Genomic DNA, 25560 nt, shown 5'->3' with positions numbered 1-25560 from the left:
GTGGCATGTTTAAACACCCACATATGCAAGATCCTAGAAGAAAATATGGCTTATTGATATACAACATCCATTCTCAATGTTCATTGTTTTGCAAATATTACATGCAAAAATAGACTTAAGAACATCCCTTTCTCTCCTGCAAGTGGGCCGAACAGAAACATGTAAGTAGCAACAAGAACTAGGGTGAAAAGAAGGTCGCTGTCTGCAGGGCAAGCATCAACTGCCACTGTAGTGCAGGGAGGATGAGAAAGAGGAATAGGTTTAGAGTCCCTCTTACGATGAGATCATCACTCAGAGATAGGCACACACCACTTCCACATGGCTCTTCATGACTGACACACATGAATTACAGGTCACAATATCAATCAACTGCATGCCAGAAGGACAGTAAGAAGGGAATCCTCCAGGCCAGAAAGAGGAAATGGTGTCAATTAAATAGGCTCCTTCAACATTGGAACATGTAAAAGGTGTAAGGCTTGCTTCTCTCATGTACCCTCTCAACACTTTTTGTCATTGAAGGCAGACTGGGAGTGGATCAATCTCTTGATGTAGGGGTAGTATGCTATCTTGCAGGCATTACAACAGAGTTTCAGTGTGAATGAAAGAAGGTTTAAGGATATGCAAGATTCCAAAGCTGCACTCCATCTGGATATGACTGTCTGACTTGTCTGTCTGCTCTCTACCTGCCATATCTTCTTTGAGCCACCAAATTCCCCTTACCAGTTTTTTTTTACAGTACATCGATTCCCTATCCGTTATCACTGTTGATACTCCTTTCAAGTGGCAAGGCCAGCAGGAGATACTAGATCCTTCCATTCTCAAATATATATACTGGAAGATGATGAAAGTTACAATATGTCTAACTATCAACAGTAGTGTCAAATGTATTTTGCTGTTTACTTAGAAAGCAAGGATGGCACCATGTCAGATTTGGGGTCTGAGATATACTTTAATTTAGACATCCCAGAAGCATGTGTAAATCCTCTCCACAAACACAACATTTAGACACACCTCCACCTGATGTGTGGGGGTGCCCATAGTATGTGAACTAGGCCTGTGAGCAATAATATTACAATTCTAGTTCAGGTGTGCAGCTACCACCCTGCTCAAATGACAACCATGACACCCTATACTAGCCTGCAAGCAGTGTAATTTGGGCTTTAATTGGAGTAATTCTGTTTTTTGTTGCAATCTGGCCGCCATCAGCTCTATAACAATCATAAATGATATAAGAGATAGGGGACAGCAGTGCCTGGTACCACTAGTGATTGCAAACTTGGGGTGACGGTTCTTGTACCATTAACATGGAGTTGCACTACAGGCTGTTCATATAGTAGTGTGATCCATTGGACTAATTGGTCCCTGAAGCCAACCTGTTTCAAGTATTTCCATTTCAAGGAATCAAATGCTTCAGTAATGTTTAGGAAATGAGCTTCAGATTTCAACTTCTTGTCCAATGAATGGAGCAATGCAAATGTGCTGCGTATGTTTGGGTATTGGAGTACCTGTGAATAAATACTGACAATGTCTTGTAAAAGTGGGAGGATCCTGTTATCCATCAATTTATCAAGGATCTTCTTAAACATTAATCATAGAGAGTGGGCTGTACAAATCAAATCTGTTGGCTGGTTTGTCCAGCTTAAGAATAGTGAAGATTAGAGCCCTTCTGAGTGAAGGTGGACGGATTCCAGCCTTCTTGGCTTCCTCATAGAGTGCTGGTAGAAATGGTGTCAATATATGTAATCTTTATAGAATAGTGCAGTTAGACCATCTTCTCCGGGAGCTTTATCCTCTGGATAACTTTCTCAATGTCTTGAACTGTGAATGGGGCATCCTGATGTTGCCTGGGGCATTCTCCAGCCAAGAGAGCTGGACATTGTCTAGGAACTCACTAACATGTTCAGGGTCGGAATTCATCTTAGATTGATGTAGGTCAATGTAAAACCTCAAGAATCTTTGCACAATGGAGTCAGTGTGTGTACAGACCCTTTTCATCTATCATCTCAGTGATGTATTAGCTGCCCCAAGCCTTGCATAGCAATCTGGAAAGTGCATTTCCTGCCCTGTTCCCATTCTCAATTTGCTAGCAACCATTTTTTCACTAAGATAAAATGCTCCCCTGGTGGCAGCCTCATCGTATTGTATGAGTTTGAAAGTCACCAATAATGTGCCTGCAGATGTCACAGACTGGGAATTAAAAGGGAAGTGTTCTAGGATTTCTGTCCAGATATTCACTATGAATATACCGTCTCAGTGAGCATTTGAGCAGTTATGTAAAACATTGTTGTGCTTTCCATGGATCATTCATTTCACCTATATTCCAAGACATGAGTCTAATTGTTTGCATCAAAATGACTGAGGAGTCAACAAAGTGTCTGCAAATTGAGTTTAACTCTCATTGTGAAGACCGATATATCGCAGAATAATCATCTGCATAATTTTTGTGCACATGGAATGTGCTGTGGTGTACCACTACATGTACATGACAAATACAACATTTCCTACCCCTAGCCCCTCCAACTCCCAAAAGTCCTTGGATGATTAGATCCTCCCAAATCTACACCCCCTATAGCAGAAGTGAGACCTAGGATGTTAGAAAGGCTTAAAAAACAAGAAAACAACAGTGTAAACACTGCAGCAATCAATGGGATTCATCCTACGGCTAGCCAGGCAGGTAGGCGGACAACACATTTCACAATCATAAGGGTGGCTGAATGAGAAATAGGGCCTGATTTAGATCTTGGCAGGTAACAGTCCCCCCATTCATTTGCGGGGTCACCACATGTGGGCACGGAATCACTGAAGACATTTACAGAAAGAGCTGTGGCAGGGATCTTCTTCCAGGACTTGATGCAGGGGACTCTTAGAAGCTCCTTTGTTCCTTTGTAAATTTTCTTACAGGGAACACACTCCTGGATCCTTAGAAGCAAGGCAAAGTCCTTTCAGGGGTGAAGCCCAGAGTGTGTGGCTGGTTCATTCCTTGTGGGTGCAGTCCTTCAGGTGCAGACCAGGGGTTCAGACGGCAGGCCTCCTTCTTCTGATCTTCTTCCAAGAGGGATCTTAGTTGCTGGATAACTCTTACATATTACATATTAATCCTTGCTCCTGGGTTGACAAGAAGGCGGGCCCCTCCTGACCAATGGGGTGCAGGGTGCCACTCTCTGGGGTGACCACTTCCTGTGAAGTGTGGCAAAACTCAATCGCAGAAAGCAACATTTTCAAAAATATAAAATGGAGAAAATCTCTCCTCCAAGGCTACATCTGGCTGAGCCCACCCATTGGTCTGGCAAAGTTTCTCTAGCACACCTTCTTCAGCCCCTCTCATAATCTAGTTACTAAGTCTCCCATCTGGATGGGGAACAGAAAATGAGGGAAGTCTGGTTTCTGTCCCAGGTGGTTTTTCCTTCTTTGAAAACCAGTTTGGACATCCTACCCCCTTCTTGCTCTGCCATCAGATAAAGCAGTTCTCCTCCCACCAGGTGCTTTCATTGTTTCAGCCCGGGCCACTTCACACTTCATTAAGGTATATTGGCTCAGGCTGCCAGACGATTACCAGTCAGGAAAGGGAACTACAGGGTTGATTTTGGTAACTTTCAATAAGAGTTCTAAAACATTTTCCCTGTACTAGTTATAATAAATCGAACAATGAGCAGTTGTTGTATTTATTATAACTAGTAATTGATATCAAAAAGAATTAGCTGTGCCCTACGGGAAATTAGACTTTATTATTTTTAAACAAAACCTCCCAATGTAAGCCTCTGGAGCTAATTTACGACAATGGGAAAAACAAATTTGACTGTTTTCTATCTCCAGGGTTTTTAAAATAACTCTTATAATGGCCATGCTTATATTTTCTCTGCATCCACACCTGGGGAAACCTAGGGCAGACCTTGGGGGTGACATATGTAAACTAAGGTAGTTTAGGTAAAGGAAGTACTTTTTATTCCAAGTCGACTTTGCCAGACTCAAACCTTCCCTTTTTATGCATGTAAGGCACCCCTAAAGTAGGCCCTAGGTAGTCCCATGGGGAGTACAGTGTAAGTTAAAGGTGGGACATTTACTGATGTGTTTTTAATGTCCTGACGGTGAAATACTGCTAAATTTGTTTTTCACTGTTGCAAGGCCTATCTCTCTCATTGGTTAATATGGGGCCTACCTTTAAATAACTTTAAAGTGCAGATTCCCTTTTGAAGCAGATTGAAATTTGGAGTTAGGTGTCTCTGAACTCACAATTTAAAAATATATCTTTTGGTAACATTGGTTTTGAATTTGTCAGTTTGAAAATGCCACTTTTAGAAAGTGGGCATTTTCTTGCTTAAACCATTCTGTGAATCTGCCTGCTTGTGGATTCCCTGTCTAGGTCAGACTGACACTTTGTTTGTGTATCCCCTCCAGACAGTGAGACAAAGGGAGTTGGGGCATATCCTAATGGGCCATCAGTGCTAGAGTAGCGAGAGGAGTGGTCACTTACACCTGAATGGGCTATGCCTGCCCTCTCACAAGGCAGTCTCCAACCCCCTGGTATGTGTCGTTGGCCTGGCCTGGGCAGGGCAGGATCCTGTAAACAAGAGACATTTCCCTTTGAAGTTTACTAACTTCAAAGGCAGAAAGGGGTATAAGTAGTGGACCCAAAACCCCATACTTTAGATTTCTTCAAGGATTCGAGAGGAACATATGCCAAGGAGAAGAGCTGAAGAGCTGAGAAGAAGTGCTGCCCCTGCCTGTGCTGTGCTTTGTTGGGCTATTCTGCAGGTTCTGCTTCTGCCTGTCAAAGGGGACAAAGACTGGACATTTGTGTGCATTCCTGGTTGAGAAGGATCTCCAAGGGCTTGAACTGAGCTTGCCTCCTCTTTTGAAGTCCCAGGGCCATCAAAGAGTTCCTCTGCCAGCACCTGGACTCTTTGATGAGACTCCTGCCCTGCCAAGTGGGGCCCCATCCAGTCCCTGGGCCCTTGAAAGGTGAAGCTGGTGGAAAAGGACAGATATCCACACACAGACCGCAGTGTGGGCAAATTATTTGATGCAACGCAGCTGATAAATGACATGCCGCCAGCCTAAAGGCTGAAATCGACACTCCGCCTGCATCGTGGCTGGAAGATAGATGCATCGTGGCTAGAGAAACACCTGCTTGCAGCTGCTGATAACAACACAAACCCCACACAGTGCAGTTTCCTGACAACCTGCAGCCGGATTTCACATGCATCATCTCTGGGTGTCAAAAATCAATGCAATCCTGAGTGGATCCGAAGTGCCAGTCTGGAAATCGATGCATCGCTCTCTTGCGGGAGAGAAAAATGGTGCAGCGCCTACCTGACCGGAGAAGAAGACGACGCACGGTCTCACTTGCGAGTCAGAAATTGACACATGGCTGAGTTTTTCAACACATGCTCGCCTCTGCGGCTTTATTTTTTTACGTAAACCAGGTACTTCAAGTAGCAACAGCATTCTCACTGTTCTCTATGGATTAAGGCTCTTATTCTTTTGAAAATTCATGTCTTGATTTGTGTATGTTGGATTTTTGTCGTTTTGGTCTTGTTTGATTTAGATAAATATTACCTATTTTTCCAAACTGTTGTGGTGTCCATTTTGTAGTGTTTTTACTGTATTACTGGGTGTGTTGGTGCAAATACTTTTCACATTGCTTCTGGGGTTGAGCGGGGATTAACCAGGTGTGTTTCTTCTTTACCCTGACTAGAGTGAGTGTCCTGGCTGGGACAGAGTGCAAACTGCCTGCCAATCAAATACCCAATTTCTAACAGTGACAATCACTTACTTTACTTGCCATTGTCGGGCAAACTAAGGGGCATAATTACGACTCCCTTTTAACTGTTGTTGCATCACATTTTGTGATACAACGGCGGCACAAATCTAGAAATCATATCAGTAAGGCCACTTTGTGTGACTTTGAATGGACTCATAGAGATGGAGTAAGGAAAGGCAGTGCAAACCAAAGTGTTGCCTTACTCTGCATTAGGGAGGCATTCAATGGGCATTGCAATGGGTGTTCCTAAGTAACATCAATGGATTTTGATGCATAAACAGATTTACAAGACCTTGTAATCCAGGGTGCCTGCGTTGGCGCTAGCTTATTGGGAAAGGGCAGGAATGCACCATATGCCATACATACAACACCTTCCTGCCCTTTTCCTTTCATGCAGCCGAGGAAGGTGAGTTGCTGCACTCCCCTGAGTCAAAAGCCAATAAATATGCGCCTATCTCAGGCAGGGAAAATGCAGAAGGGTCTCCCTGCACAAGGAGAAAACTTCAGGAGCTTTGACCATTTATATTTAATTTAGATGAAGAAACTCTTGCTTTCCACTGAATATATTTTGCTGAATGGGTGTTGTAAACATGTCACCTACTCAGCAAACCTGCAGCTCTGTGAAGAGAGGTACAAAATCACAGCATTGAAACCATGCGCAGGCAGGCAGACATCCATAAAATGGACACACGGCTCTTTATTATGGTGCCGTAGCTCATGACCTTTGGCCTCCTGGCAGATCGGCAGATTATATGCCAAAATCTAAATGAGCTCTTCTGTCAGTAAACGGGCCCTTTTACTGCAATAGGCATCACAGCAACGTGATAGTGTCTTCCAGGATCCTGGCATGCATCTCTGGAGAACAGAAGGCAATTATTTTACGTCTGCATCGAGTGTGGAGAGACTGCATTACTTGAGGCCCAGATTAAATCTTCCCATTGCGAATGCCTTGTGGATTAAAGACTTGCTATAAGGTGGCATAGCACATTTCTCAGTGACAATACAAACCTCAGCATGACATCTACATCCTTAAAGAGGACTGGAGAAGAACGTCACTGAGGACGAATTGACTAATCCACTAAATAGTACTGTGGGAAGCTCACAGGCAGTATCCCGCTTCAATGTGAGGGTTGAGCAGTCATGCTGAATTTGTGAGTAATATTCCAGTGATTGATATATGGGATAAAGGAGGAGTGCAAGGCAGATTGCCTAGTTACTTGATAAAGTCATACACGCTGAATTGATTTTTTGCTGATACGTAGACACACCATCATCTACCCTACTTTCCACGTGACTCCTCAACTCTCCTTTTAATCAACGCTGCTTCATCCAATGCCTGTTATTCCTAGAGAAACGTTTAAAAGTTTGACTTTTCACTGTGCTACACCGCTGGAAGTGGAAAATTATAGGGTAAGTCAGCCAGTAATGGAAAAGTTTTGTGACTTATTTAGGGTTTGACTAAAAAGATACTCAGTCACAAACGTGTCAGATATCACGACCATCATATTACAAGTTCGTTATTGCCAGGACCACTGGAATTCTGCGCCACGAAAAGGCCAAATTATACGGCAGAGTTCAGTGAATTATGCGCAGGAAAAGGCAAATCATGCAGCACACTTGGTAATAATATTACTTCATTATGTCAACATTTTTAAACTTGATATCACTGTCTGTGCATTGGTAGCACCTCGTTAGTATCATTTTAATACCCAAACATAGCAATAGGCACTTAAATCCAGTTTTGTAAAGGGCCTTTCACTGTGCAGCAACACGTGTCGCTGCAAATTTTAATGATTTTAAAATTGCTGCCGCCGTACAATCGCATAATTCCAGTGGGCCTGGTAATAGCAGATAATACTTAAAATATGGAGAAAGGATATCTACCAGGTTGGTGACAGCTACCTCTCTGCTTAATCTAAATGGGGCCCTTTGTCTGCTATTTCTCATCGGTTCAGTCCTATTGTGCAACGTATGATTCGAAGGCCAATAGAGAAGCTTAAGATTGCCTCTGCTATCTAGCTGTCTGTGAGAATACTTTCTGTATTGAGAAGGGTCTCATGTTGATTCAATATTTCCCATGAGTAAATTTTGATTTCATCTCTCAATACAATCTCCATCGCATTCTTAACCAATAACAGGAAACACTGGAGGAAAGATTAGCCACAAAGTGTGTAATTCTAATAACAATTGAGAAGGTGAGGATTTCTAGTTTTGATGCATAGTACCAGCAAGTTCTCCAATCCCGGTAAAGTTCCTAGCTAACTGTTGTGTTATTCTTAATGTGCGTGTTGATCAAATAATCACCACAATCACCACAATCAGCACGATTTTAGAGGATTGAAAGAAATCTTTAAAATGATCTAAGAAGGATAAGATCAAGCACTATGTATTTAGCGGCTAAGGTTTAAAAAACCCTATATTTTGGATGTTTGGCATCTCCTTAAAGAATAAAACGTGGGAAATGCCAGTGTCTGAAGGATTCCCTCTGGATTTGACTCTTTGTTAATGCGGGGTCCAAAGCCGCTGTAGCATCTGAGATTTTGAGTCGAAGGATGCAGCAGAGCTTAAACTAGCAGAAGAGTCATAGAACAGTCTGGAGCTCAGGCACAAAGTTGTAACTAGGGCTACTTACACTGAAGACACAAGACCAGGGCTCGTAAAATGCATTTACGCAGGTTCAAGTGGATGCAAGTTTGGAGAATACTCCAATCTCAGTGCACAGATAGACACTATTTCCATAGTCGTATCCGGACTGGCTTTTTTGACTGTAACAGTATGATGAGTGGAACACAGTCAAGGACGCCTGTTCTTGAGTACCCTCAATTGGTAAAAACAGCGTTATATAGATTGGGGACCACAAGAGTATCCTCCGATGGTTATGCTACAGACACAGCAACTAGAATATCCATAAATGTGGATTAAATTAACAGATATAATTTGAGGGATAATACATACAGAACGACCTCTGACCCTGGTTCTCAGGCAGGTCGCTCCCCTCACCGCCTCACAGCCTCCAGTGTGACCGCTCTCGCTCCTGTGCCCTGTGCTCCTGTGCCCTGACTGCCTTTTCCCGCCTCCAGTGACCTAGCGCCAGCACCCTCTTCGTTGTGCCCGAGTGCCTGTGTCCGCTCTTTCTTCTGTACCCCGAGTGCCTGTGCCCCTGGTATTGTTTCACTGTATTGTATTGTATTGTATTGTTTTTACCTTTCTGCCCTCACTGTGTTTTTTCTCTTCCAGCCTCGTCGCGTCACCCCATCGCCGCCCGTTTGTTTCCCGCCGCTACACTCCGGTAGCTCCGCCCCCTTGCTCCCCATTGGCCGCCCCGCTCCCACCTCCCAGCTGCTCCTCCCTCCCTCTTCCCCTCATATGGAGGCCGCGCAGCGGGCGCGCGCAGCGGGCGCGCCGCTGGCGCGCCAAAGGCACACCAAAGGCAAGCCCGTCTGCGCCTGGACCGCGCCCAGCGCCAGACCCCCTGGCCCCCGCCGCTGCGAGCCTACCCGCCGGACCTACGAAGCCGCCACCCTCATCGCACTCAACACCGGCCGGATCCCCGGGTGCTGCCGTGCCACCCCAAGACGCACCCACGGACCCTTCACCTGCCAATCCTGCAAGTTCTCCTGCATCCAGACCCGCACCGCGCCCGCCAAACCAAGCACCAACAGCAACCACCTGAAGTGCATCCTGCTTAACACCCGCTCCATCCACAGACACGCCGTGGAACTCTGGAACCTGCTCGACACCACATCTCCAGACGTCGCCTTCCTCACAGAAACCTGGATGAACGCCTCCTCAGCGCCCGACATCACCATCGCCATCCCGGACGGATACAAGATCACCCGGAGGGACCGCATCAACCAGACAGGAGGAGGCATCGCCATTGTCCACAAGAACACCATCCGCATCACGACCAACTCCGACGACACCCTCACAGCTGCCGAACATCTCCACTTCCAGATTCACACCGACCCCAAGACCACACTCAGAGGCACCCTCATCTATAGACCCCCAGGACCCCGCACACAATTCAGCGAAGACATCGCAGACTTCATCAGCCCTCACGCCCTCTCCTCCGCCGACTACATCCTCCTAGGGGACCTCAACTTCCACCTGGAGAACAACAACGACAACAACACCACCACCCTGCTGGACAACCTCGGACTCAAGCAACTGGTGAACACCCCCACCCACTACGCCGGACACACGCTTGACCCAGTCTTCTCCTCCAGCAAATACATCTCCTTCAGCCACTCCATCGGACTCCACTGGACAGACCACAGCTGCGTCCACTTCAGCTTCAGAAAAACCACGACTCACCACCACCCACAACAGGCTCCCCGCAGGAGCTGGAACAAGATCACCACCGACCAGCTCTCCACATCACTGAGCCAGAACCCTCCCGCCAGCTCAGCGGACCCCAACCAAGCAGCCAACAACCTTACACAGTGGATCACCAACTGCGCTGACAACCTCACACCTCTGAAAACCCATCCCATCAGGCCCAACAGCAAGAAAGCCTCCTGGTTCAACAACGACCTCAAGAACTCCAAGAAGAACTGCCGCACCCTCGAGAAAGCCTGGTGGAAAAACCCGACTACAGACAACATGACCGCCCTCAAGTACGCGTCCCGTAAACACCACCAGCTGATCCACACCACCAAGAAGACAGTATTCAAAGAACGACTAGACAACAACGCACACAACAGCAAGGAACTCTTCAGCATCGTCAAAGAGCTCTCCAACCCCAGCGCCGGAAACAACAACATCACCCCCTCACAAGACCTCTGCGACTCACTCGCCTCGTTCTTTCACCGCAAGATCGCCGACATACACAACAGTTCGGCGCACAGACCACGTACCCAACCACCAAACCGATGCCCCCCAACACCACCCTCCGCGCCTGGACCCCGGTCAGCAACGAAGACACCATCCATACAATGAACACTATCCATTCCGGATCACCAACCGACCCATGCCCCCACCACGTCTTCAACAAGGCCAACTCCGTCATCGCACCCCATCTCCGGGACATCATCAATTGCTCCTTCAACACCGCCACCTATCCGGAGAGCTGGAAGCATGCCGAACTCAGCGCCCTCCTGAAGAAACCATCAGCAGACCCCACCGACCTCAAGAACTACCGCCCCATCTCGCTCCTCCCGTTTCCTGCCAAAGTCATCGAGAAGACCGTCAACAGACAGCTGGCCGCCTTCCTCGAGACTAATGGATCCCTCAACCACTCACAGTCCGGCTTCCGAGCCAACCACAGCACCGAGACCGCCCTCATCGCAGCCACTGACGACATCCGAGCCCTGCTCGACAACGGGGAAACAGCGGCCCTCATCCTCCTGGACCTCTCCGCAGCGTTCGACACGGTCTGCCACCGCACCCTAGTGCAGCGCCTCAGCAACATCGGAATTCAAGAGAAGGCTCTAGAGTGGATCATCTCGTTCCTCACCGGAAGAACCCAGAGAGTCCGCCTCCCCCGTTCAGATCCGAGGCCACCAAAGTCATCTGCGGCGTACCACAAGGATCATCACTCAGCCCCACCCTCTTCAACGTCTACATGAGCCCCCTCGCAGCCATTGCACGCCATCACAACCTCAACATCATCTCCTACGCCGACGACACCCAGATGATCCTCTCCCTCACCAACGACCCAGCCACCGCCAGAACCAACCTGCACGAAGGGATGAAAAACGTAGCCGAGTGGATGATGAACAGCCGCCTGAAACTGAACTCAGACAAGACGGAAGTCCTCATCCTTGGATCATCACCCTCCGCCTGGGACGACTCCTGGTGGCCCCCTGCCCTGGGCAGCGCACCCAAACCAACGGACCACGCACGCAACCTGGGCTTCATTCTGGACTCCTCCCTCTCAATGACCAGACAAGTCAACGCCGTCTCTTCATCATGCTTCAACATCCTACGCATGGTCCGAAAGATCTTCCGATGGATCCCCACCGAAACCAGGAAGACGGTCACCCAGGCACTCGTCACCAGCTGACTGGACTACGGTAACACCCTCTACACCGGAACCACGGTCAAACTACAGAAAAGACTCCAACGCATCCAGAACGCCTCCGCACGCCTCATCCTTGACATCCCCCGACACAGCCACATCTCCGGACACCTGAGAGACTTGCACTGGCTCCCCGTCAGCAAGAGAATCACGTTCCGCCTCCTCACCCACGCACACAAGGCCCTCCACGACCTGGGCCCCAGGTACCTCAACAACCGCCTGACCTTCTACACTCCCACCCGCCAGCTACGATCGACCAGCCACGCCCTCACCGCCGTGCCACGCATTAGAAAAGCCACCATGGGAGGAAGATCCTTCTCCTACCTGGCAGCCAAGACGTGGAACTCCCTCCCCATCCACCTCCGTCTGACCCACGACCACCTCTCCTTCAGGAAGCAACTCAAGACCTGGCTGTTCGAGCAGTAGCGGTCCCCCCTCCCCCCAGCGCCTTGAGACCCTCCGGGTGAGTAGCGCGCTATACAAATTTTTTGATTGATTGATTTAAGATTTTCCGCGCACAATATGTTTAAACTGAGGGAAAACTCGGCTCTGTAAGGAATAACTCTGAAATACTGGTGTAATCAGAGGGATATGCTGAAGTTTGGTTCTACAACATGAGCTTTCGGATAACTGTATCTGTGGTGATAGCAATGCTATCCTAAGCGTGACCGTGTAAAATATGTATAACTTGTGAGAATAGGCTAGAACTGATTTCATGATATTATCCCGTGAGATAATTACAAAGGTGGGTGATAAATGTTCTGTGTAATGTAGGTAGGGCCATGCAAGAAGCATATGCACATTCAAAGACTTTAACCTTAGGCCCGACGTCAAAGGTGATACTGGGTACAATTTAGGTAAATACCCACATTAATGTCTCCTGAGTTAGCCGCCCTATGTGCTCTGAGCAGCACAGAACAATTTTCTTGGTCATAATTCTGTACTACTATAGCTGCAGAATACAACGCAATGGCACACACAGTGATATAACAATGCATTCAGAACAGTACACATCGCAACAAAACTGTTAGAATACAGCACAAGGACTGTAATACAATACAAAAAAACACATTGCAATAGGGCGGCACATAGGAGCACCAAAACATAAGAAAAGGTGACCACCATAACAAAATGATATATAACAAATGTACACACACATTCTTGTCACATTTTACCAACTCTAAAACGCTGTTTTCCAAATACAGGTGTTTAGAGTAAGCAAGACCTAACTTATGATTGAAGGCATAAAATATCACTAATTATATATGTTTTGTGATCTGACTCTGTGTGTTAACTTAGTGCTGCCAGTGCCACATTATGTGATATGGACATTTAACATCCTTTTGCACCCTTTTCCTGAACACGACGCATTGGATTTTGTTGGAGATCAGTGGGATTTCTTATGTTATTAGTCCTATTCACTGAATGTAAGCAATGCTTTTTTCAACTATAGATCACGTTAAATCAATTAATGGAAGTTCTACATGGTCAATGAAGCGGTGGACATTTGTTTCACTCCTTTTACCTTGCGCACCTGTGCAGCTGCTACCTGCCTTCCGAAGCACTACTTTCAGTGTGGAACCTTCTGCTTTTTTGGGAGAGGATCCACATTTCCTGCCAGAGTCATCAGTAGAAAGTAGTAAACACAGGACAATGGAGAGCAGAATCTGCTCACTTTCCAGGCTAAACTGCCGAGGGAGATGACATGGGTGAATACCTACGTGAATCTAGGATAATACCTACAGGATAAGACCGGCAAGCCAGGTGATGAGGAAAACTTTCACTTAAATTACGTCTTATCACAACTGCATTAATTTGCCCTTACTTTTGTTACATTAGAGTATGTGTTACACATGCATATATACTCACTCAACAGTCACACATTACGTGAAGGACATGTACAAATTATGAAGATCAATTTCTCATTAAAATGTTTCATTTTTCCCCAGAATTTCTTAACGAGATTTCGGCTCTTTTAAGCAGCCTGCAGCTCCACTTAAAAGTAAAAAAACTTTTCGTTCTGACGTGGCTGATACCTGTTGTAACCAGAACAATTTGAATTAAAAAGGTAGCTCACAATGAGGTCCCAAGGAGCATCCTCATAATCCCCAAAAAGGCATAGTTCTGCCTAGGATAACATGAGTATAGTGTATATACCTTCCTCATGAATAAGCTCTCTTTAGCCAGGCCCAGGTGTCACTCCTCTATTGATGACCAGCCTATACAGTGCTGGCCTTTGATCCCACACAGATGGTTTGGCTTTAGGGCTAGGCCTTTGTTTTTTTCAGTTCAGGGACTCCTGCACATTTGTGGACTTGTTATTTGGTCTGTGGGCCATGTAAAAGATCCAACAAGGGCCCACAAGCCTATGTGAGTCCTTTTACCCTCAACTCCGTTTTAGAGACCAAAAAGGAGCATTCCATCGTCCAACATGGATTCAGATCACTTCCACAAGCCACAGTGAGAATATTGGAACTCTTCTTTGGTATCTGCGAACAGCACAACACAATTATTGATTTTTTCTATATTTGCCTTAGGGGGTGAGGCAATGTTTCCCATGCCCTCTTTTGGACCTTTCTAATTTTATTTGCAGGACTCAGGGATTGAGCACTGTGCCCTGTAATGGCTGCAGTAACATATTTGTTTCTATTGTGGCCAATCAAAGGTCTTTGTTAGGCAATCCGGGCTTGGGGTTTGAGAACCTAAATGGATAGTGGGGAAAAATCTCCCTCTTTCAATCGGATTTGAGCAATTTTTAAATTAAGTCAGTTAGATGATCAGTAGCCAGACTTCCTTGACCATCCGGATAAGCATTGCGTTTTGCATGTGTTATATATGCCGGGGTGACATTTAAATTCTGCCTGTTTTTTTCACATACAACAGGAATTTTGCACTATGCTTGTTATGATAAACACCCAAAATAACACCATTACACCACTTTGCATAATTCTGCACCGTTTACTACAAAATTTGACTGTGAATGACCAACTCACAAATTAAAACATTTACAGCAAATGCACAGGAAAAACACATGAGCAGCTGAAGCTCGGATTGGTTTTATTTAAATATGTCCAAATGCCAAAAATTGATACAAGAACACATTTCATGCTAAAATATAGCACAAAACAATTATGCAGTTGACATATTCATGCATAATTTCGTATAATTGTACCATCATTTCACAAAATTACACACAAAAATTATGTGATTTCACATACTCCTACTGTTATAGTATGTGTTAGAAAAGGGGTCTTTGGTTGGCAGTCAGGTTACTCACTGTCCAAGCAAGGACCCTATCTCTAGTCAGAGTAAGTCACATACAAACCAAACTATCCTAAGCCCACCATCTGGTAGCTTGGCACTGAGCAGCCAGACTTAACTTAGAAGGCAATGTGTAAAGTATTTGTGCAATAAATCATGTAATAACACAGTATAAACATCACAAAAATACACCACACAGGTTTAGAAAAATATAGAATATTTATCTGAGTAGATTATCAAAATGATCATGATTTGATAAATACAAGTTGAAATATCACTTTTGTAATGATAAATAGAGTCTTCCTAAAAACATCAATGGACTCTTGCGAGCGCAAAGTACCTGGTTTGCGTCTAAATTATCCGCACGGGACCGCAGAGGAGAAGTGTTGAAAACTGGAAGGAGTTTGTCGGTTTCTCTGGGCGCACACAGACGATGTGTCAATGCTTTTCCACACCGCCAGGGCTTCGTGTCAAATTTCGTCATGCAGGCTTGGATCCCTTTGGGTTGCAGGGTATTTGAACTCCCCGGGGACGATACAGCGAAATCCTGGGTGTGCAGACAAAGTCACAGGAGCTGCGTCGATCCAGTGGACGATGAGGTGAAATTTGTGTCACACAGCAGGCCCTGCGTCAATCCCTCTTGCAGGAAGTCAGGCTCCATCGTTCCGTCTCCACGATGCGTCGATCCGGTGGGCCAGGCATCGCAATTCCGGTCGCAATGCTGGCACTGCATCGATCTCCACTTGGGGAGCTGGGCTCAGTTGTTCCGGTTTGCGATGCAGTGATTTTTTCACCGCAAGGCAAGCTGTGCGTCGATTACAGCAGGCAGTGCATTCATTTTTGGAGCACAAGGAGTTCTTTGCAGAGATGAAGTCTTTTTGGCCCTGAAACTTCAGGAAACAGGAGGCAAGCTCAATCCAAGTCCTTGGAGAACACTTCTCAGCAGAGCCAGAGGGCAGCAAGGCAGCAGGGCAGCAGTCCTTTGCAGAAAAGCAGTCAGGTGAGTCCTTTGCCCAGCCAGACAGCTCCTCTTAGCAGGTTGCAGGTTCTGGTTCAGAGTTCCTTTCCCAGTAGGTATCTTGTCAAGAAGTGTCTGGGTTGGTAGGGTCAAGGACCCAGTTTATATACCCAAATGTGCCATTCAATTGGGGGAGACTTGAAAGAGTGGCTTAGAAGTGCACAAGGTCCCCTTTCAGTTCCCTCCTGTCTGCCAGGTCCTAGTAGGGGGGTTTGGCAGTCCATTGTGTGAGGGCAGGCCACTGTCCTTTGAGATGTGTCAGGCCCTCCATCCTCCCAGCCCAGGAAGACCTATTCGATATGCAGATGTGTCCAGGTGTGACTGAGCATCCTGTGTTTGGTGTTGTCTGAGTGAAATACACAAGGGGGCTGTCAACCAACCCAGCCAGACGTGGATTGGAAACAGGTTGTAAGGCACAGAAGGATTTGAATGTAGAGAAATGCTCACTTTCTAAAAGTGGCATTTCTAGAGTAGCAATATTAAATTCAACTTCACCAATAAGCTGGATTGTCTATTACCATTCTGGCCATAATACATATGACCTGGTTTCTCCTTTCAGATCAGTATCTACCACTCAAACAGTATATGAGGGTAGCCCTAATGCTATCCTATGAAAGGAGCAGGCCTCACAGCAGTGTAAAACGAATGTAGGGGTTTTACACTACCAGGAGATATAGAACACACATGTCCATGTCCTGCCTTTTTACGTACATAGCACCCTGCCCTAAGGGCTACCTAGGGCCTACCTTAGGGGTGTCTTATATGTTGAAAAAGGGGAGTTTAAAAGATTTGGCAATTACTTCTAAATGCCAAGTCGAAGTGGCAGTAAAACTGCACACACAGGCCTTGCAGTGGCAGGCGTGAGACATGGTTAAGGGCTACTTATGTGGGTGGTACAACCAGTGCTGCAGGCTCACTAGAAGTATTTAATTTACAGGCCCTGGGCACATGTAGCACACTTTGCAAGGGACTGTCAAGTAAATTAAAAATGGCAATTGAGTATGGACCAATGTCACCATGGTCTAGGGAGAGAGCATATGCACTTTAGCACTGATTAGCAGTGGCAAAGTGAGCAGAGTCTCCTTGCCACTCCTGGAACCTTCAGATCATTAGTTCAGGATTGTAGGCAGCAGGTATCACTCCTACCATGGCTCACATAGGGTCCAGTACACAGTGGTCAACTGGTTCTTCTTCAAGCAGCAGCAGGAGGTCAATTTCTTGATCAAAGGGAAGCAGTTTCAGTGCATGGGTGTCAACAGGAGTCAGGACCCCTTGGATCTTCCAGCAGTCAAGCTGTCTTTTTGCTTCTCAATGCTTCCCATGTTCAGGCGGTTGGTTAGGAATGATCCACTGTAGAAATATGTAAGCAGCCCTGGCCATGGAAAGAATGGGTTGGAGGAGGCCACTGGTGAAGTCAGCAGCAAAAGATAGGTCCAAACAAGCGGTGTCAGCAGGGGTCACCACAGTGGTTTATGCATGTGGGTCATTAACACAGTGGTGATGAAGCACGCGGGCGCTACACACATGGCCATCATGTCAGAGTTTTAGGGTTCAAGAATGGGTGGTGCTAAGGACTAATGTCCGGTATTTGTGTATTAGTAGTGCAAAAGACATGAAGGGTTTTTTAAAGTTTAGGGATGGGTGTGCCCGCATGATGTGTGTGAATTACCTTTGACTCTGTTAACTTGCTGATTTTATCATCTTTTCTCAGTAAGACCACATCTCATGAGCCATCGGCTTGCCAAAGTATTTTTGTGTACCCACGGAGCAACGCATGCCAATTTTTCCATGTCTTTTTTCCAACTGATCATATTGTCCACATGATATATTGCACTTTCTAATTGATTTCTTCAACTGGCTAAGTCTATGCACTATTTGCCTTGCTTTTCACTATTTTGCACAGTGGTGTTTTGGTCCGCTTGCTGAATATAGTCTTTCAGCATCACTTTCTACTCCTGACATGGTGTGTCATGGGGTCTATTCATTTTCTTATGAACTATTTTGCTTTGCATCAGGACTATGTACACTTACCTGCTTGCTTCCAACCCCTGTCATCTAGTAGATATTATATTGTATGGTTCTTGTCATGCACTTGAAAAATTCACAGATGTGATGAAACACGTGTCAGTTATTCTTTCATGTTTAACCCATTTGGAGTCCATGAATTGTAATCAAAGATTCTGACTCTAATCTGCACATATCTGCACAATGCACAAAGTATCTAATCTGGTTCCTCCTCTCTTGAGCTTTCTCAACTCTACCAACGTCAAAAAAATATGACCAACTTAAGCTCTGTTTTGAACTATGGGCAATAAGATGTGCTGCATCATTGATTTTTATTGCTCTAATATGTTCTTGAATGCGCTTCTTGACCTGAAATCGAGTACTATCAATGTACTATTTGAGTAGAAAGAGTATAAACTTCTGAATCAAGGGCACAGTTAAACATTTTGAGAAATTATGTATTACATTCAAAACGTGCTGAAAATGCTATCATTTATTTGGCTGAACAAAGAAACCAAAGAGGCTTGTAATGCTGATTCAAACAAAAAAAAAGCTCCAACAATGAGGTGCACAAACACCCCATCAGTGATTGAGTTACATTTCTAGTTAAAGGTATGTAGATACAGCTATCCTTACTTTTACTTCCAGACCATACATCAGAAGTAACAGCTTTGTGGTTAAGTTTTTTAACCTTTACTTTGCAGATTTTTTCTTAGCATGGAAGTGAAAATATTTGGGCCCATATTTATCAAGGTTTTGCATCATCCTTGAACCACGCAGGGGGTACAATGGGGACATTACCTAAAGTAACGCAAGACAGCACAAATCATTGCCTTGCAATACTCTGCAGCTTGGAGGCATTCGTTGGGTGAAGCCTGGGTGTTCGCATGCATCCACCCATGGGTTTTGACTTAATCCCAGATTTACTACTGATAACGCGTAAAATATAACTACTTCCCAGGTGAGGCAAGACAAGGCTAAATATCTGTATTTCTCGTTGTTTGCCTCTTTCTACCTGTGCTGCATTCTGTAGCATACACAAATGGCGGAAAATGCCTCAGAGGATTGGTGTTGAGCAGAAAGGTGTTTGTTCATTCACAAAAACAATCCTGCCTAAAATTGTAGTGGTACAGCCAAAAGTGTGCCAGTGCTAGGAAAGGACAGGAATGCTCTGTATAATGGTAAATATGACACATTCCTCCCATTTCCTCTTCTTGCAGTGCAGCACAGCACAGCAAAATGGCTTGCTGCATTGCACTGCCTGAAAGAATGAAAAATCTGCCCATCAATGACAGAAGGGCCTGATGTACAAAACCATTATTTTGTTGTAAAGCCTGTAATTCACAAAATCATAGGGTCTGCACTGAAAATAGCTTTTTTGTTTTGTACTAAACCCATTTTTGATGCAGTAACAGGTTACTAAATCTCAAAATAGGTTTAGGACTCATAGCAATTTGCTATCTGAAAGGAGTGCACTTAAGGCATCCTCAGAGTAGGTTTTAACCCATTTGCAATGAGAAGAGGTGCCTATTAAGTCCCTTCTTTTTGTGAATCTAAAAACAATAATTATAGTGGTCCCAGGGGCAACTGCCAATTCTGAAAAAAAAAACGTTTCCTTTTAAACACAGCCCCATTTCCTTTAAGGAAAGGGTCTGCAGTTTAAAATGAAAGTTAACTGCATTTAAAATGTGAACAAAGACTTAGTGGTCTGCTGATCCAAGCAAGTCATCATCCCTGTGATGGCCACTAATTGTATTGAGTCGCTAGTTGCAAACAACCTCATTAATACTGTATGAGACAGTTCAGATTGTGACCCTGTACAATTCACGATTTCCTATTACAACGTATTTTAACTTGTGCTCTAAAGTAACTATAACTCGTGACCTCGCCATGCACTGCTTCTGGCCTCACATCTTAAATCACTCATGACGTGGACTGTGACATCATTGAAAAAAATCACAGCAACTTCTGAAATGACATAATTGATGACAATAGTATGCATAGCAGGATGAACAAGTTATTGTGCTAACTTTAACTGTTGGATTTCAGTGATTTTTTTTTTTTTTAATGGTATGTTTTAACTGGCATTTTCAATACCTGTAACATTACTTTAACCTCAGGTTTTCTTAATGTATTTCTAATGTTTTTTTTAATGGAAAGTAAGCTACTTTAAACATGCCTAAATATAACTTCACTTGTGTTTTTCAGTAAATATACAGGTAAATATATATTAATTGCAAGAAATGTGATTATCTGTTGAGGGGGTGATACTCAAGCAGCAACCACAGTTCTATGTTGGGGTTGAAGTCACAAGCAAACCCTAGATTAACCTGTGCTCAACCCTCTTGGCACGGAGCAGTCAAACCTAACTATAGAGACAATGATTAAAGTATTTATGTAGCACAGTAATAAGGTACAACACACAACAAATAAATAATAAATAAATGAAGTTTAAAATGACAAAACTCCAACCAGTAGAACCGGAGATTTGCAATTTTAAAGGTATAAGTGAAAATAGGGGCAAATAGCAACAACTGTGGTTACCTGGTCGCACAAAACTGGGTCAAAGTCACAAGTTCGAGTGCAGGTTGGCTAGAGGTACCCAGTTAAGTCTGATGAATAAGAATACCTTAAATCCTGGTTGCACAGCATTGTGGAGTCTTGTGTCGGACAGCATTTTGAAGGCCCAATTCCTTGGATTTGCAAAGCTGCAATGTGAGGACCTGAATCGCTGTTGAGGATGCTGTAAGTCATAGGCTTGCCGTGCTGTGGGCCTTGCGATTTGGAGTCTTGCTTTGTCATGGAGGTTGCTGTCCACAAGGGGCTCGCAATGCAAAGGCTTGTGTTGAGCATGTATCATGCAATGGCAGTTCCTGGAAGGCTGTAGGTGGCGAAGTGAAGCCCTGCGACAGAGACAAACCACACATCGGTCCCGATGCCGTGTTTGGTGAGGAGATGCGTTGCACAGCAGCTCCAACGTAGCGCTTCTGGTCAGCAAAGGTGCTGTAGCACCAATGTATCAGTTCTGCTGGCACCACAGTTGAGCTGGCACAGCAACTTAAGGCCCACTTCCAAAGGTCCAAGACTGGAGTGGCACCACTTGGGAAGGCAGGACTCCAAGGTGGAAGATTCAAAATGCTGTGTTCAAGATGGTCAGAGCCTTCTTTCCCTGACACTCTGGTCAGGACCAGTCAACTATCCCTTGGAGTCACTCTAGTGGTCCTAGGTTCAAGAAACAGGCCACGTCCTTTACTCAGGCAACAGGCAGCAGGACATCAGAGCAGAGCTGCACAGCAGTCCTTCTTCTGAATTTCCCCACTGGTCCAGTTGTGTAATGGAGATTTGGGTCTAAGGCTCCAATATTTATATATGGTGCCAACTTTGAAGTAGGGCAAGCTTCTAGAGGTTTCCACCTCCCTGAGGTTCAGGCATCTCGTTGCTCCTTGCCCTGGCCCCAGCTTGTCTGGTCACAAAAGACCAGTGCCAAATTCTTTGTTAGAGTGTTCAGGAAGAGCCTTTTCAATGTGCCATCATCACTATCTTCATCATAAAACCTTTTGGTCTAATAAGCAGGGGCAGCTTCTGTTGGGGCAAAGCAATGAGGCAGAGGACACAAGACAAAGACAACTTCACACATGACATTTAAAAAAAAAACTTACCTGACTTGCTACCGCCGCACCGCTTCTCTGTCTACAATCATTGCAGGCTCCCAGTCTGCTCTGCAGCCAATCCTAACGCTGCTCTCATGCTGCTAGCAGCATGAGAGCAGCTTAAGGATTGGCCTCAGTGGCCTGGCTTGGTGCTCCCAGGCAGACTGGGAGCCTGTGCCTGCTCTCTCCAACCCAGCAACACAGTGCTGGGTTGGAGATAGCTCAGTCTTCATGTGCGTTTGGCCATCCTGAGACAGGGAAGTGGATGTTGTTGTGTGTGCTTTGGTATGTTGGGTGTGTGCCTGCCTGTAATGGGAAGTGTGGTGCATGTGTTTGTCTGTGTGCTTCTTGTGTGTTGATGTGTGACGTGTGTGCATGGCTGTCTGTATGTGTGATGGGTGAAGGGAGTGGGGTGCTGGAAGGGGTAGAGGTGGTGGGAGGGGGGGAAGAAAAGACTAGGGACACTGGCTGCCATAAGAGAGGAGACCAGAGCCTGAAAAGATCTCTGTAGGCCAGACATGGGACGGTGAATGCCTTCCAGGTATGCATTGCTGCATCTTGGATGCTAGCCCCTGGATGGCATTCACAATGGTTGTGTGCCCTACGAGATGGTTCTTAGGAGGTCAATGGCCTCCTCCATGAGGGCAGCAGGGCTGACTGGGTCAGGGCATGAGATGCATGGGGCGAAGGAGATGCCCAACCTCCTGGGTGAGCGGGCACGGGCAATTCGGTGGGGAGCAACTGGGAGAGCAGTGATGGCATGGGGGTAGCAGAAGATGGCATGGAATGTGTGTGCCCAGTAGGGTCTGTCGCCACCAGGGACCTCCCATTGGAGGAGGTATCAGAGTCACTACCTCCAGTGGTAATTGCCTCCCTTGTGGTACTGCCCTCGCCCTCCAACCCACTGGTCTTCTTGGCGTTGCTTGACTCTGCCTCTTTGGAACCATGGGCTGCTACATTCCCACTCTCCGGTGCCACTGCTCCCTTGCCAGATGATGCTGATGTACATAAAGGACAGAAGAGCACAGAGGTGGAGAGTCAAAACAAAGGAGCAATTTGTCAAGAACTGGATATATGTACATCTCAGGCCCACACACACTCCCATCCAGGTCACATACCTACACGCAGCCCCTACAACATATGTCATGGCTGTGCCCCTGACTAGTGGCCGTTACCCCAGAATACACCACATTACCGACAGGAAACATGGACCAGATTCACTGTGTGGGGTACACACATGAGAGGCCATGCCGAGCCAATGCACTTACAAGTCCATGAGGCCACAAAGCATACCAGATGACAGAAACGGGACCCCCATGGGCCTATGGAGACTGCCCAAACTAGCCCTCACACAATTCCAGGGACTTTGAGGGGCCAGGCCTGCAGGAACACACCTGTCCAAGTGCCTGGCACTAGAATGTATACATACCACAGCACCAATATACATCCATCAAAGCAGTATCACAATAGTGTTGGCACTCACCCCCTTGTGGCTGCTGTGCTACCTTCAAGCGCCCATCCAAATCCGGTTCAGCCACTGCCAGAATGTGGGCCATTAGGGGGGTCAGGGTCCAATGGGCACCCCTTCCTCATTGGGAGGCCTTCCCCAGCGGGGCCTCTCCGGTCTTCCTGGCCCAGCGCCTCAGGTCCTCCCACTGCTTCCTGCAGTGGTTGCTCTGCTGGTTGTGGACCCCCAGGGTCCGCACTTCCTTGCCGATGGCTTGCCAAAGGCCTTTCTTTTGATGGGCGCTGACCTGCATGGGACACACAGGGGGTCATTCCGACCCAAAGACCGCCAGGGCCGCGAATGACGGAAGCACCACCAACAGGCTGGCGGTGCTTCCTTGCCCATTCTGACCGCGGCGGTAAAGCCGCGGTCAGAAAACCGGGGCTGGCGGTTTCCCGCCGGTTTACCCCCGGCTGGGCGAATCCGCCAGGGCAGCGCTGCGAACAGCGCTGCCTTGGGGATTCTAACCCCCTTCCCGCCAGCCTGTTTCTGGCGGTTTTCACCGCCAGGAAGAGGCTGGCGGGAACGGGTGTCCTGGGGCCCCTGGGGGCCCCTTCACTGCCCATGCCACTGGCATGGGCAGTGCAGGAGCCCCCTAACAGGGCCCTAGCATGCTTTTCACTGTCTGCCTAGCAGACAGTGAAAAGCGCGACGGGTGCAACTGCACCCGTCGCACGCCTGCAACACCGCCCGCTCCATTCGGAGCCGGCTTCAGTGTTGCAGGCCTCCTTCCCGCTGGGTCGGCGGGCGCTAACATGGTTAGCGCCCGCCGGGCCAGCGGGAAGGTTGGAATGGCTGCAGCGGTCTTTTGACTGCGTAGCGGCCAAATGGCGGTTCCCGCATGGCGGGCGGCTAACGCCGCCCGCCGCGGTTAGAATGACCGCCACAGAGCAACGAAACAGACTTCAGTATGTGTGCACCGAGTACAAATGACATGTCATTCCCTATGGAACGGCCATTGTTGAAAGCCATGTTATCAACTCACATACATTACATGCCAGACAGTCTACGGCTGGGCAGTCACACATCAAACCCAAATGCATACAGGCATCCACCACAATCACACACATCTAAGGATGACAGACACCAACTCACCTGCTCCTCTGGTCCCCCATACAACTTGGCATACAGGGGTAGGACACCGTCCACCAGCTTCTCCAGCTCCTCCGCGGTGAAGACCGGGGCTCGTTCCCCTGTGACCCACACCATCTGAGGGACCAGAGTCAGAACAGAGTACCACACGCAGTGGAGTACTACCCTGCATGGGAATCAGGAGTCAAGTGTCAAGGGTCTGGTGAAATGGCATAGGTACCGCGGCGTTGTGCTCCAGCACGTCCGGCGACCATCATGATTGGCCCAGCTTCCCCATTGACAAGCAAGCAATCCAATGATCAGCTGCACAGCGGTGAACACCGGATTCCGCCATGACGACTAATGCCAGCGGAATGAAGTCACTTCCACTCGCTCATACCTGGATGGCAGGAGGCTGCTATTTTGCTACCACCACATCACAATAGCCTGGCCAGGGGCCTCATCCAGGGCATCCAAATCTCCGACCTTAGTCGCTTGCTGACATGAGCCTAGGATCCTCACATGCACCCATCTTTGGAATTGTGTCAACACTGGGATGCCATTATTACAAAGTTAACTCAGCACATATATGCCTGACGGTGTACTTTATATTTTGCGTCTGTGTGTGTTACCTAGGTGTCACACTTACAAAGATACAGTGAAATCATGTGTGCAGGTGTATGTTGACACTCAAAATGTGTTCTTTCCTCCCCCATAGGTACAGATCCATGTGGTGAGGGAGGGCCCCATCTGTTAACAGACCTCTGGTTGATTTGGAAACTATGGAGGAATGCCACATCATTGTCACCTACAGACTCAAAAGAGCTACTGTCCATGACCTCTGTGCATTAATGAATCCTGTACTGAAACTGGCTAATCGGAATCAGCATGCCATCCCTACAACTGTGCAAGTGCTATCTGTACTCCATTTTTGGCTACAGGCTCATTTCAGGTGACAGTGGGCATGGGTGCAGGAGTCTCACAGCCAATGTTCAGCCTCATCCTGTCAAAATTCCTGGATGCATTTGTCCCACACCTGCAAACATATGTCCAGTTTCCCCAAAGGGATGAACTTCCTGCAATCAAATCTGGGATTGCCTTTGCTAACATCCCACTTGTGATTGATGCCATTGATGGAACACACATAGCTCTCAAACCCCCAAGAGCGAATGAACAGGTATCAGAAGAACTATCACTCAATGAATAGTCAATTGGGGTGTACTGCTGACCAGTACATTTCACTTGTCAATGCCAGGTCCCAGGCTTAGT

Source organism: Pleurodeles waltl, chromosome 6, assembly GCF_031143425.1.
Source record: "Pleurodeles waltl isolate 20211129_DDA chromosome 6, aPleWal1.hap1.20221129, whole genome shotgun sequence".
Taxonomy (NCBI): domain Eukaryota; kingdom Metazoa; phylum Chordata; class Amphibia; order Caudata; family Salamandridae; genus Pleurodeles; species Pleurodeles waltl.
Note: the sequence above shows the minus strand (reverse complement) of the source record.